The 14,555-nt window shown below is 36.2% G+C and overlaps 1 pseudogene; it reads right to left on the bottom strand.

The window, feature by feature from the left end:
- Nucleotides 1-13,256, bottom strand: part of LOC110722156 — a 30,790-nt pseudogene extending 17,534 nt beyond the window's left edge.
- Between the last annotated feature and the right edge of the window lie 1,299 nt (nucleotides 13,257-14,555).

Raw genomic sequence — 14,555 nt, 5'->3', positions numbered from 1 at the left:
TTTTTTATGGAAGTGCTAACTGAATTTGCAGAAGTGTTCGAAGGTCCCAAAGGCTTACCTCAACATTCCATCGTCCTTAAAGAGGGTAGAAATCTGGGAGCAATCGGCCCAACCAATCCACAATTTCAAAAAGATAAGATTGAAAAACTCATCGAAGAAATGCTAATGGTCGACATTATAAAGCCTTCCACTAGCCCCTTCTCGAGCCCCGTTCTTTAAGTGAAAAAAGAAAGATAGGTCTTAGCGATTTTGTATTGATTATCGGGCATTAAACAAAGAGACCGTCCCCGACAAAAACCTGATACCGGTGATTGGCGAGTTACTTGATCAGTTGAATGGTGCTCAAATGTTTTCTAAGCTTGATCTTAAAGTCGGTACCATCAAATACTCGTTCGATTGAAAGATACACAAAAAAGGAGATTTTGCACCTATGAGGGCCATTATGAGTTCCTTGTAATGCCATTAGGGTTAACGAACGCCCCGACTACATTCCCATCTCTCATAAATAAAATATTTCGCCCCTACTTGCATATATTAATTATTCTTGTATTTTTGATGACATATTGGTTTATAGTGCTAGCAAAGAAGATCATGTTAATCACTTGAGAGTGGTGTTAGCTACGCTCAAAGAACACACCTTGTTTGCAAATCAAAAGAAATGTGAATTTGGAAAGTAGATAGTGGCTTACTTGGGCCACGTAATCTCAAAAGAAGTGTCGGTGGACCATGACAAGATTAGGTCCATGATAGCTTGGCCCACCCAACATCCTTAAGAGACCTAAGAGAATTTTTTGGTCTCACCAGGTACTATCGAAAGTTCATCCAACATTATGCACACATTGCTTAACCCCTTACCGACACAATTTCGGCTAGTCAGAGTTGGCAAACACAACATTTCAGCAATTAAAGGCAGCGATGTCCTCGGCTCTAGTGTTAATTATGCCGGACTTCAAGAAAACATTTGTGGCGTACTTCATAAGATGTTAGGCCCTAGTGGTCGAAGTAAGTCAATTTATGAGAAGGAACTGATGGCAATGTGTTTAGCGATTCAAAAGTGGAAACACTACTTGCTAGAGAGGAGATTTGTCGTGCAAAGTGATCAACAAAGCTTCAGCCAAAAGTGGGTTCGTAAATTGATAGGGTTTGAATAGGGTGGCTGACGCCCGAAGATGGAACAGGCGCAGAACTGAGTGCCCTTACAACCACACAAGGGGTGGACTGGGAAGTGTTATACAAGGAAATTGCCGAAAGTAATTTAGAAACTTAAGGCTAATTTGGAAAAGGGGGAGGGAGCTCATGGATATACAAGCAAAAATCAGCATCTGCTTTATAAGGGGCGATTGGTAATTTCCCGGAATACGAGCGTCAAACCAACCTTGTTCCATGTGTATCATGTTAAGGTCGAGAATGGTTTTGGAGTGGCATGAGAAAAGATGTGGCCAAGTACATTCGGAAGTGTGTGGTGTGTCAAAGAAACAAACACTCTCAACAATCACCAGCGGGGTTATTTCAACCCTTACCAATTCCAGAACGAATATAAGTATGGATTTCATCGAGGGCCTACCTCGGTCTAACGGAGTGGATACGATTCTCGTTGTGGTAGATAGGTTGTCAAAGTACGTCCACTTCATTTGACTCAAACATCTATTCTGGATGTATGGGGTAGCTGAGATTTGTGGGGGGTAGCTGAGATTTTTAGTAAGAAAGTGGTGAGGTTGCAAGGGATCCCGGGGAGTATTGTCTCCGATAAAGACAAGATTTTTGTGAGTATTTTATGGAAAGAGCTATTTAGAATGTAGGTACTGAAACAAAGCACCTCGTATCACCCACAAACTGATGGCCAATCCAAAGTAGTGAACAAGAGGCTTGAGACTTACTTATGTTGCTTTGCAAGTGATCAGCCTAAATCGTGGGCAAAGTGGCTTCCTTCGCCTTAGTATCCGTACAACACCACTCCCCAATCGTCCACTCACTGCACGCCATTCCAAGCAGTTTATGGGCGAGAACCTCCACGTTTGATCAAGGTGGGTTTCGGGAAAACTACCGTTGACACCGTAGAGGAGGTCCTACAAGCAAAGGACATAATGCTCGATGAGTTCAAGGTAAATTTAGAACGAGATCATCAAATCATGAATCAGAATGTTGACTTAAAGCGAAGGAAGGTCGAATTTCAGGTAGTGGATTATGTTTTCCAGCAAACCGTTGGCAAAGAGACCCTTTAAGAAGTTGGTTGCTCGATTTTATGGGCCTTTTGAAGTTATTCGAAGGGTGGGTAAGGTGGCATATAAATTGTTGTTGCCTAAGCAATGCAAAATTCATTGCGTGTTTCATGTGTCTCAACTGAAACAAGCGATTGGAGGTATCCCTAGCTCACCAACCATTCCCGCCCAAATCTTAATCTCACACCTAAGCTAGAAGTCGTAGTGGAGCCAGAAGAAGTGATGGATAAGAGGCCAAGACCACGGCGAAGCATGGAGGTGCTTATTAAGTGGCAAGGGGTGCCAGAGGGAGGATGACGAGGCAATTACAACTAAGTTCCCGGACTTCCACCGTGAGGACAAGGTGGCGCTTTTGGGGGACAATAATGCAATGAACTCACCACCGCCACCAATCGTACCAAAGAAGACAAAAGCAGCACAACAGAGAGCACAACAACAACAAACCACCTCCTCTACAAGACCAAGCAACGGTTCCTTAAAGCAGCAGAAGACAGTGTTGGCTTAATAGCTTTCAGTGTGGTAACTTAGGAAGAGGACAATTGTAGTAAATGTAACAATTAAGGCTTCTTGCCAACGGTGTAGTGTAGTACTAGTATAAATAGAGGAGGCTTAAGGTAGAGAGTTTTATCCAGAAATTATTATATTGAATCCTTGGAGCGTAGTGGCCTAAAGCCATTTTCGTTGCACGAAAGCTATTTCAGCTATTATCCATTAATCAAACGTCCTGCTTGTATTATCTTGCGAGTGAACATGCTAGTCCTTGTTGAAAATACCTTCAGGTATCAAATAGAAGGAAAATGTTCATTTGAGGACAAAACAAACACATGGTATTAAGTAACAAGCTCCATCTAGTCCCATACCACTTCGATCTAATTCTAGATTCCAAATTCACCAATAATCTAACCAAACACAATTTCTATCGATATTCTCTTAAAATTTTCAGAAATGCTTCTTAAAAAAATTAAAAAAAAGGAAGAAGAAAGAGACTTCAGAAGTGCAACATATATGTCATTCTGTTAGGTAAAAAACAAATACTTCCTCCATTTCTTTATACCTCCAACACTTCAAATTATGCAATCTTCAAGTATTCTACTTTGATCCTTGTTGTGATTTATTGCCAATGAAACATATAGTCAAGGACCTTGTTTGATTCGTCTCAAATTATACTTACATAGTATCATTTTTTTTTTTTTTGCCTATATGGCTATAGGTAATCAGATATATATTTTAGTGTCTGGAATAATGTTTTGGCAAGCATAAAATGAGAATTGTTGCAAGCAGATGTAAATGAAGGAAGTAATTCTTGTTTTATTTTTTGATAGCAATGTGGGGGAAATGCACGGTATGTCAGTTTTTTTAGGAGAGGGAAATGCATGTAATGATGAGGCGAGAGATAGAGAAAATCATAATCCAAATAATATAATGTTGTAATTAATTTGCAACTTCCAAAAATTGATATGTTGCGATTAATCTAAACTATCAGTTGTCAAGACTACAATAGTCGAACTGCTTAAAAACTAAAAGAGTGTCTAATTTAAACTTAATTGACAATGAGAAAATCAACTCTTCAAACATATAAGATACATGTAATTTATTTATCAACCATTGTCTAATGTGTGCTGACAATATTGACTAATAATCAGATTCATTTTTTACACTGCATAAATGGTTTGACATAAACCGATCTCAATTTCAATTTTAACTAGTTTAGAACTTGTGTCATTGCGGTTTATTTATATAGGTCGTATTATAATAATTATAAACAAATTATGATTTGAAAGCCATATTTCGACCCGGACGTTTTCGGGCTGCCCCCAATAACCAACGAATGGCAAGCGCTTTTCCTTGTGTGGATCCTAAACCTTTAATTAACCTTTTCTTACGTGTAAAGCATATTTTCCTAAAACTTAACACCACCTGTCGATCAAACATAACAAACAAAGCACAACCTGATTCATCAAGACTTGCAGTTTCTTAAACTAATTCAATCTTTCTTATCATTGTTAAGTCTAAGATAGCATAATTATATATCACCGTAATCAGTATAATATATACCATAAAAAAAAATTTCATCTCTTCTACTTATATATAATAATACAAAAAATCTTTGAGTCATACAACCCTTTAGGAGAGTAAGTAAATATATTGCTATAATATATGTTTGCTTTTTTTTGGAAGGATATATCAATATTTACACATTGCATTTTTGGAAAATTATGTAAATAAAATCTTCTAGAATATCGAGCAAGTATATTGCTATTTTTATTTATATATGCAAAATATTTGCTTCTTTTTTTTTTTTTTTTTAAAAAAAAAAACACTAAGGACACACCAGAAGATGACACGTGTCACGTGTCATTGCTGGTGTGTCTTTTAGTATATTGTTATGACTGATACTACATCTAGTTAATCAATTAAGAGAGAAAAAGCTCAAACCACTTATATGAGCTCAAAGAAGGTTTCATTCTCATACCTTAGATCCATGTGCATATAATAATCCAACCTTCTTTATAAATAATCAACCTTTTGGAAATATCCGTTTCCAATAGTTCTAATAGGAAAACCAACCACTATACCTATCCATGCAAAGACCTTGAGATCCGAGACCCGAAAACCCGGCCACTCCTGAAATTTGGAACCATTACACTACTACTAAAATAGAAAAAGGAAAATGAAAAGAAATGGTGTGGTAGATAACGAAAATGGTTCATGATTTGGTAGGTGAGGAAGGTGATTATGGGCTATGGACTATATCACTTGCATTCGGGTACCCATGTCCAACACGAATACGTGTCCAAGTATCCACCTCAGCTAAATCATTATAATTTTCTTTGATTTTGAACTAAACTGAAGTGTCATAGTGTTGTAATCACGTCTGAGTTGAGTAAATCTTTATTATAATTACATAGTCATTTTCACCACAACCCTCCAAATCCCCAATCCTCGAATCTCATGCATTTAGGTTTTTTTTTCCTTAAACCACTAAAAAAAATGCATTTAGGTTTTTTTTTTAACCGGTAACTGTTGGAAGTTCTTGATATAAAATAAGAGAGTTGGGGAAAAACAAGAGAGAGAAAAAAACAAATGAAAGGGGAAAATCCCACATTGGTTGGGGGGAAAGGTTTTTCCTTGTTTTTATATTGTAGTGTCTTAACACTACTTAGTTGAGTGAGTGGGAGGTAAGTGTTACTCCACACAAACGCGCGCGCCTCGGGGAATGCGATGCGCGGGCGTGGGTCCTTGTTATCTTTTTGGAAAAATTTTATTTCCTTTTCTTTGTTAAACAGAATATTCTTTTTTGTCTGTTGGGAATATTCTTTTCTGACTATTCGGATTACGGAATTAAGTCAGCCATTAATCCCTTGATTATAGCTGCTGACTGATTAATACCTTGTTTCTTGCTTCCGTTGTTGACTGGTTGAATGAATCTGGTCGTTTTCTTATCCAGATTCGTCCCTCGTTTTACGTTTCATGTTTCCCTTCTACTGCCTATATATACTCGTTGATTTTCCCAGTCAAAAAACACACAACACAATCAGTTATCTCTCTTCTCTAAAATTATCTAAACACGAGTTCTTTCTGTTCTATTTTTTGGGCAACTATTCTGAATTCCAGTCGGGTTTGTGAGTGCACATAAACTCTGGCGTTGTGCTTATCCTGGAGGGCGACCGCTTCTAGTCTACTGCACCGGGAGGTAGCGCGGAATCGTCTTTTAGGTCAATGGTTCACCACGACACGGCTATTGTAACTTTGGTTCACGCATCAAGAGATAAGTAATTTCTGTTTTATTGCTTAGTAGCATAACAATCTAAAAGACGATTATGGCTTCGAAGTTTCTGATTCCTGATATGTCTAAGTTAGAACCTCTTGATGGAAAGAATTATAAACGTTGGGCTGTTAGGATGCGTTTTTATTTGGAGCAAATTGATGTTGCATATGTTCTTGATGATATTGTTGAACCTGATGTTAAGTTTGCTAAGGATGATGGAACCTGTAAGGGCATGTTGTTGCATTATATGTCAAATAGTCTGTTGGATATTTATATGGGCTTTTATCATGCTAAGGATATTTGGGATGCTTTAGAGAAAAAAAAGGGACTGATGATGCTGGTACTAAACGTTATTGTATTAGTAAGTGGTTAAGTTTTCAAGTTGTTGATGATAAGCCTATTATTGATCAGATTCATGCTTATAAGAGTGTTTGTATTAATATGGCTGCTGAAGCTCTGTCTATTTGTGATACTACACTTGATATTGTTATGAGAAACTCCCTCCCTCTTGGAAGGATTTTCGTAACCAACTCATGCACAAAAAGAAAGACCTAACCTTAGAGGAACTTGCTGCCCACCTCAAAATTGAGGTGGAAAACCGTATCAAAGACAAAACCCCTTCTGTTTTTCCTTCCTCTTCCTCAGCCAAAGCCAATCTTGTTCAAACCAAACACAACAACCAGTCCAAAGCCAACAGTTCTCTTAAGCCTAAAGGGAAGGTTCAGAAGTACAAGTTTAAGGGTACTTGTTTTGAGTGTGGTTTGACCGGTCACAAGGCTAAGGATTGCAGGGTCAAGAAGAAGAATAATGGGCAAAGTCAAGCAAATCTTACTGAGGATTCTGACGTTATTGTTGCTGTTGTTTTAGAAGCTAACTTTACAGGTAATGCTGCTGAGTGGATTGTTGACACTAGAGCTACCAGACACATCTGCGCCAACAAGGACATGTTCTCTACCTATGACAAGGTTGAAGGTGAAAATGTTTTCATGGGCAACTCAGCTTCTGCTTCTATCCAAGGCAAAGGGAAGATCGTTCTCACTCTCACTTCTGGAAAATTGCTTACTCTGACTAATGTTTTGCATGTTCCAGAAATGCGCAGGAATTTAATTTCTGGCAGTTTACTCATGAAAGCTGGACTGAAGCTCTCTTTTGATTCTGATAGATTAGTTCTTACCCGCAATGGGGGATTTGTGGGAAAGGGCTTTTGTAATGGGGGGTTTTTTTACTCTTGATGTTAAAATTGACACTATGAATAAGAATGCTAGTACTTCTTCTACTTATATTGTTGAGTCTATTGATTTATGGCATGCTAGATTAGGTCACGTTAATATTGATTCTATTAAAAGGCTTAAAAACTTAAATTTGATTCCAAGTTTTTCTAACACTGATTTTTCGAAATGTCAAATTTGTGTTGAAGCCAAATTTACAAAGAAGCCATTTAAATCAGTAGATAGACAGACTGAAGTACTAGAGCTTGTCCATAGTGACTTGGGTGATTTTAACAATCACGAAAATAGAGGGGGTAAAAAGTATTACATTACTTTTGTTGATGATTGCTCACGTTTTTGTATGGTTTATCTTCTCAGGTCTAAACTGAGGAAATGTTCCTCAAATATAAAGCTGAGGTAGAAAACCAATTGGACAAAAAGATTAAGAGGGTTAGGAGTGACAGGGGTAGTGAGTACAAGCACTCTTAAGGCATTTTGTGAGCAACTTGGCATTGTTCATGAGACAACAGCTCCCTATTCACCCGAACAAAACGGTATAGCTGAAAGGAAAAATAGAACTTTAAAGAATATGATGAATTCTATGCTTATTAGTTCTGGGCTTCCTAATAACATGTGGGGGGAGGCTATTCTTTCTGCTTGTCATGTTTTGAACAGGGTTCCTCACAAGAAGCTTGACAAGACTCCATACGAAATATGGAAGGGTCGAGCGCCAAATCTGAAATACTTGAAAGTGTGGGGGTGCCTAGCAAAAGTAGGCATACCTAGTTTCAAGAGGGATAAAATTGGTCCCAAAACTGTTGATGCTATTTTTATTGGCTATGCTTATTAAAGTGCAGCTTATCGTTTCTTTGTTAAAGGTACTAACGACTCTTATGCAGGTGGCCATATCATTGAAGCGAGAGATGCTGAGTTCTTTGAGAACATTTTTCCTTTGAAAATGTCTCATTCTAATGATAGTGGATTACATGATAGTAGTTTTGTTAGTTTACCTATTGCTAATGCTCCTATTACTAACGGTGATTCTGTTTTGGAGCCAAGAAGAAGCAAAAGGGCAAGAAAGGAAAACAGTTTTGGTCCTGATTTTATTACTTCCTATTTATCTGAATCTTCCTTAGTTGATGATGATTTTGAGCATATATTTGTTTTGGAAGATGATCCAAGAACCTATGATGAGGCAATGAGGTCAGTTGATGTTGTTTTTTGGAAAGAAGCAATTGATAGTGAATTACAATCAATTCTCAATAATAACACTTGGGAATTGGTTGAACTTCCTAGACGTTGTAAGCCCATTACTTGTAAATGGATCTTTCGGAAAAAATTAAAGGCCGATGGATCTATAGACAAGTATAAGGCAAGGATAGTAGTGAGGGGTTTTACTCAAAAGTTTGGCATTGATTATTTTGATACTTACTCCCCTGTTACTAAAATTGCAACCATTAGGACTTTAATTGCTCTTGCTTGCATTTTTTATCTTATTGTTCATCAAATGGATGTCAAAACTGCGTTTTGGTGACTTGGATGAGGAGATTTATATGGTCCAACCTGAAGGGTTTGTTGTTCCAGGCGAAGAGAACAAGGTTTGTAAGTTAGTCAAGTCATTGTATGGGATCAAGCAAGCTCCAAAGCAATGACATGACAAATTTGATAAGACTATGACTGGTAATGGTTTTCATGTTAATGAAGGTGACTTGTGTTTATTTTAAGCATGATAGTCATGGTTGTGTAATTATTTGTCTTTATGTGGATGATATGTTGATTTTTGGGACTGACTTGGATCGAGTAAATGAGACAAAATAGTTTTTGAGTTCGAATTTTGAAATGAAAGACATGGGTGAGGCAGATGTGATTTTGGGAGTAAAAATCAAAAGGACATCAAAAGGCATCTGTCTTAATCAGTCACAATATGTTGAAAAGCTTCTTAAAAATTTTGACTCATTTAATGTCGATCCAGTTAAGACTCCATATGACCCAAGTTTCCACCTGAAGAAAAATAATGGTGATCCAGTTAATCAGTCTGAATATGCTAGAATTATTGGTAGTGTTATGTTTCTTATGAACTACACGAGACCTGACATTGCTTATTCTGTTAGTAGGTTGAGCAGGTACACTTATAATCCAAGCAGTGATCAATGGATTGCTCTAAGGAGGTTGCTTGGGTACCTTAAGGGTACTATGGATTGGGGTTTGCACTATTCCAAATTTCCTGGAGTTTTGGAGGGTTTTTGTGATGCCAACTGGGTCCGATAATGATGAAGTTAACTCCAGTAGTGGTTATGTCTTCACCCTTGGTGGTGGAGCTGTATCTTGGAAATCTTGTAAGCAATCTTGTACTGCTATGTCTACTATGGAATCTGAGTTTATTGCTCTTGAATTAGCAGGTTATGAGGTAGAATGGTTGAGGAACATGCTTGCAGATATTCTGCTGTGGGGGAAGCCAGCTCCTTCAGTTGCACTTCATTGTGATTCGCAAGCTGCTATTGCTGTTGCACACAACTATGCCTATAATGGGAAGACGAGACACTTCCGTCTGAGCCGTCAGAAATTTGTTGTCTAAAGGGGTGATATCACTGGACTATGTTAAGTCCAAAAAAAACATTGCGAATCCGTTAACTAAAGGCCTATGTAAAAAACTAGTTTTGAAAACATCGGAAGAGATGGGGCTAAAGCCCGTTGTATGAATTGTGAAATAGTGAACTCCTACTCACCATGAGTTCAAAGGGGAACATTATATAATAATTCGGAAGCACATTTTTATTTTTATTGGACCATCTCTAGATGTTTGTTGTGCTTAGCTACAAATGAGAAGGAGGTTGAGCATATGGCTCTTAATGAACCCATATCCATATTTTTGGAGGTGTGTTGTAGCTCACACTTGATGGAGTTCACCTACTTAGGTGTGGAAGTGTGGCCGCTTCCTATGAGTATTTCGTGGGCTTATACTCTAGAGCACCTATGAGTATCCAGGCTGGATGTATGGCCAGTATAATGCGTCATCTTTATTCGCGGAATTTCAGAATATTATACATGTTCAATTGTGTGGCTCAAAGTGACGGGTCCTTAACTCCCTATTGAGTTCAAGACGAAAGTCACTTGGTAGGTGAGGGATCATAGCTTGATGTCCACTATGTGTTAATTCAAGTCGCGAGACATTGACACTTATGCAATTGTTTTGTTTTGCCCAGAATTCATCTTTTCCTTCCTTTCTTTTTCATATCTTCGAACATGTGGGGGATTGTTGGAAGTTCTTGATATAAAATAAGAGAGTTGGGAAAAAACAAGAGAGAGAAAAACAAATGAAAGGGGAAAATCCCACATTGGTTAAGGGGAAAGGTTTTTCCTTGTTTTTATATTGTAGTGTCTTAACACTACTTAGTTGAGTGAGTGGGAGGTAAGTGTTACTCCACACACACGCGCGCGCGAGCGCGCCGGGTCGGGCTCGGGCTCGGGACTTGGGGAATGCGATGCGCGGGCGTGGGTCCTTATTATCTTTTTGGAGAAATTTTATTTCCTTTTCTTTGTTAAACAGAGTATTCTTTTTTGTCTGTTAAAAATATTCTTTTCTGATTGTGGGATTACGGAATTAAGTCAGTCATTAATCTCTTGATTGTAGCTGACTTATTAATTCCTTGTTTCTTGCTTCCGTTGTTGACTGGTTGAACTGGTCGTTTTCTTAGCCAGATTCGTCCTTCGTTTTACGTTTCATGTCTCCCTTCTATTGCCTATATATACTCGTTGCTTTTCCCAGTCAAAAAACACACAACACAATCAGTTATCTCTCTTCTCTAAAATTATCTAAACATGAGTTATTTCTCTGGGCCGTGCTTATCCTGGAGGGCGACCGCTTCTAATCTACTGCACCGGGAGGTAGCGCGGAATCGTCTTTTAGGTCAGTGGTTCTCCACGACGCGGCTATTGTAACTTTGGTTCACGCATCAAGAGATAAGTAATTTCTGTTTTATTGCTTAGTAGCATAACAGTAACTACCATTCAACTAAAAAAAAATCAATAACTACCCAACCATTTTTTTTTTTTTTTTGCATTTTTTCAAGGGATTGCAATAACTAATAACTAATAGTAACAATTCATTTTTTCTTAAACACTATTAACATTTCACTTTGTGATATTTTCTTTCGTGTATAACATGTGTCGTGTATTAGCACAGCTACACGGATATACAATTACTTCATCAACAATTCACCACTAAACTCAAAATCCCCGCCCTTCAATTCAAACAACTTCCACTTCTCTAATCATCAGAACAACACGCTTTTTGCGTAACTGTCCTCAACGAATAGTTGCTTGCAAAAGAAAATAACTCATATGACACTAACCGAGTAACCTCTATAGTTTTGACAAAGTAACCCCCGTAATAGCTTGACACATTTGCGTGGCCACCCACATATAAGAGTAAGGTTTTGTTCTTTTGAGATTATGAGCATAATAGAGCACATCATAATGCAAAAGAGTAGGGCAGGTGACATTAGAGTAGAGTAGGGCTCAATAGAGTATATCAGATTTTAGTAGAATAGAGTAGAGCTGACCATAAGTAGTTCAAAATAACAGGTTCTAAGTTACTACATCTAATCTAATTAAGGCCTATTTTGTATACCATATTTTTGCTTATTTTTCAAGACCCATATTAAATTTTTAAATTTACTAAAATTATACTCTAGTAAAATCAATCACTTCTGGAACATCATTCGACAACTCACAAAAATTTAACATAGTACGGAATATATAGTTAGTAGTCTTAGTACTCCATGCAACTCTAAATTTTTATGTTAGTATGGAGGAATGAAATATAATCAGCGGTACATAGAGTTAAGCTAACAATTAGGAACTAAACTTTTTTACTTTTCACCTTTTGGGACCTGGACTTTTTTCTTTCACCATTTGGGACCTATGGTTAATTCTCAAACAATTTAACCCATCTAACTAACCAACCTAAACATTAATTATAGTAAAAAAAAAAAACAGCATTTCCAAATAAAACAAAAGTAGATTGTGAATATCAACTTTAAAACTCTTTTTAAAAAAAAAAAAAAATTAGCAAACAACAATACAGAAATCTAAAACAAACACAACAACATTCGTCATCCAAAAACAACAATATCCAACATCCAAACATTGAAACAAGTCTTCTTCGATCATACTGTCTCCATCCAATAGTTCAATTTATTTTAAGTTTTTTTTTTGCTCTCCAACAATAAAGTTTTTCAGCCTACAATCATAAGTATGAATTGGTGAAGTCGTAGATGTAGTTAAAAATATTCAAATTGATTTTTTTTTTCAAATATTTATTCTAAGGGCATTAATTTGATGTTGATAATTGAATTAAAAAGATGGTTTTCTTACCTTGCATTTTAAGAAATTAGAATAGTGTTGTTGATCCACTATACAATTGCATAAACACAATATTTCTAAATTGACCCCAAATTGAAGTTCAAAATTCTAAAATACAATTGGAACAAACACATAAATTCAACACTATAACAACACTAAGCAGTAGTTTCAGCATCATTATTCATGAATACCCATAAAATTCTACTACGTCTAAAAAATAAGCCCTAAACCTAGCAATAAATTATGAGAAAAAACCAAAATTGAAGAAAACTAGTTGTACAAGATTCATAGAGAACTTACTTGTGCTAAGATGCTTGAAAAACCGCTAATAATCTACACCAAAATCGCCTTCAAAGCTTCTTCTTTTTTCTTTTTTTTTTTTTTGAAAGGGAGAACAAACTGGGGAATCGAGGTTGATGACGAAGAGTGGAGTTGAAAAGACACCTTATTTTTTGCAGTAATTTTTTTGGAGTAAAAAAACTAAAAACACGTAACACAATTTTATAAAAAATAAATTCTCTTTTGTAAATAATTAAATCAGAACCTAAATTAATTAATGGGCCCCACCACTTAACCACAGTTAAAATTTTCAACTATAATTCTTTCTTAGGTCACAAAGGGTGAAAAAAAAAAAAAAAATTAGGTTCCAAAAGGTGAAAAATAAAAAACTTTAGTTCCTAAATATTACATTAACTCGCGGTACATACCGATCTCAAGAACAAGTCCAGAAATAGCAGAACAACCCGGGCCTCCAGTAAGCCAGACCATAAGTGGGTCTCTTTCATAATCTCTCTCCAATTTAATGAAATAATAAAATAATTGCACCACTTCATTATTTCCCACTCCAACGTACCTGCAAATAATTCAATTTTCATTTATACCCACAATTTAGTTAGCCATAAAATTACATAAAAATAATTTATTTTTTTAAAAAAAAAAAACCAAAAAAACAGTGAAATACCTAGTTTCAAGATAAAATGGGAGAATGCCAGGAAATCCAGGTACAGATTTGATGATGTTGGGTGAAGCTGCATGAAAAATTGGGGTTAAAGTATGGAGAAGATAGAAAATTGTAAATAATTTATGAGAGACAGTGTTTCCCATTTGAGGGGTTTAAAAAATGGATGAATAAAACACTCTTTTGCGGGGGAAGTTGGAAGAACAAATCCAACCAAAAAAATGGATGAATACCTTTCATGTCATTTGATTATCGAACGAAGCGAAAGTCTGAAAAGTCTAGGGATGAGGATGTTTTTATTAAAATATATCTTCTTTCTGTTTTTGAAAATATTTCTTTTCTTACCCTATTTTTGAAAAACGTGCATTCCAGTTTAGTTTGGTCCATTATATGGGTCAAATAATAGTGTAGTTGGATGGGGATTGAAAAGACCTTTCCAACGATATATTATAAGCCCAATTTCGATGAATAATGATGAAGTTATGACCAAAATACTAAACTGGGCCCAAACCGGATTTTACCTACGACCCAATGATCATGTGGAGGGTCCAAATGTTTAATCCTATTCCTAAACTAATTAGGATTAATTAGAAGCTTCTATAAGTTTTTACAAGATCTTAATTATCCTTTTTGAAAAGATAAGATTAAAGAATTTGAGTTAAATAAAAACTTTTCTTTTTTAAAATTTTCCTTTTTCTTAAATCCTAATTCTATTCGAATTTAAAGATGTTCAAAAACAGTCAGATTTTATTTTCGTGCCTCATAATCTTTATCCAAATTTTATATGGTTGGATGGATCTTGAAATTATCTTTCCAATGATATATTATAATATTAAATCCGAGTTATAACGAAAAAGATATGAATGAGATACAAAAGTCTATCCAAAACTAACACCGTCCTACTATTTCGGTCATATCTTTTTATCTACAAAAGATTTTAATCTGATTCTAATTGTGTTGGAAATTAGACTTCAAGAGCTTTCCAACTACATATTATATGCCTTTATTTGGACTTTTGGATCAAAAGATATGATAAA

This window comes from Chenopodium quinoa, unplaced genomic scaffold (assembly GCF_001683475.1).
Source record: "Chenopodium quinoa cultivar QQ74 unplaced genomic scaffold, ASM168347v1, whole genome shotgun sequence".
Lineage (NCBI taxonomy): Eukaryota > Viridiplantae > Streptophyta > Magnoliopsida > Caryophyllales > Amaranthaceae > Chenopodium > Chenopodium quinoa.
Note: the sequence above shows the minus strand (reverse complement) of the source record. Positions and strands in the feature narration are given on the sequence as shown.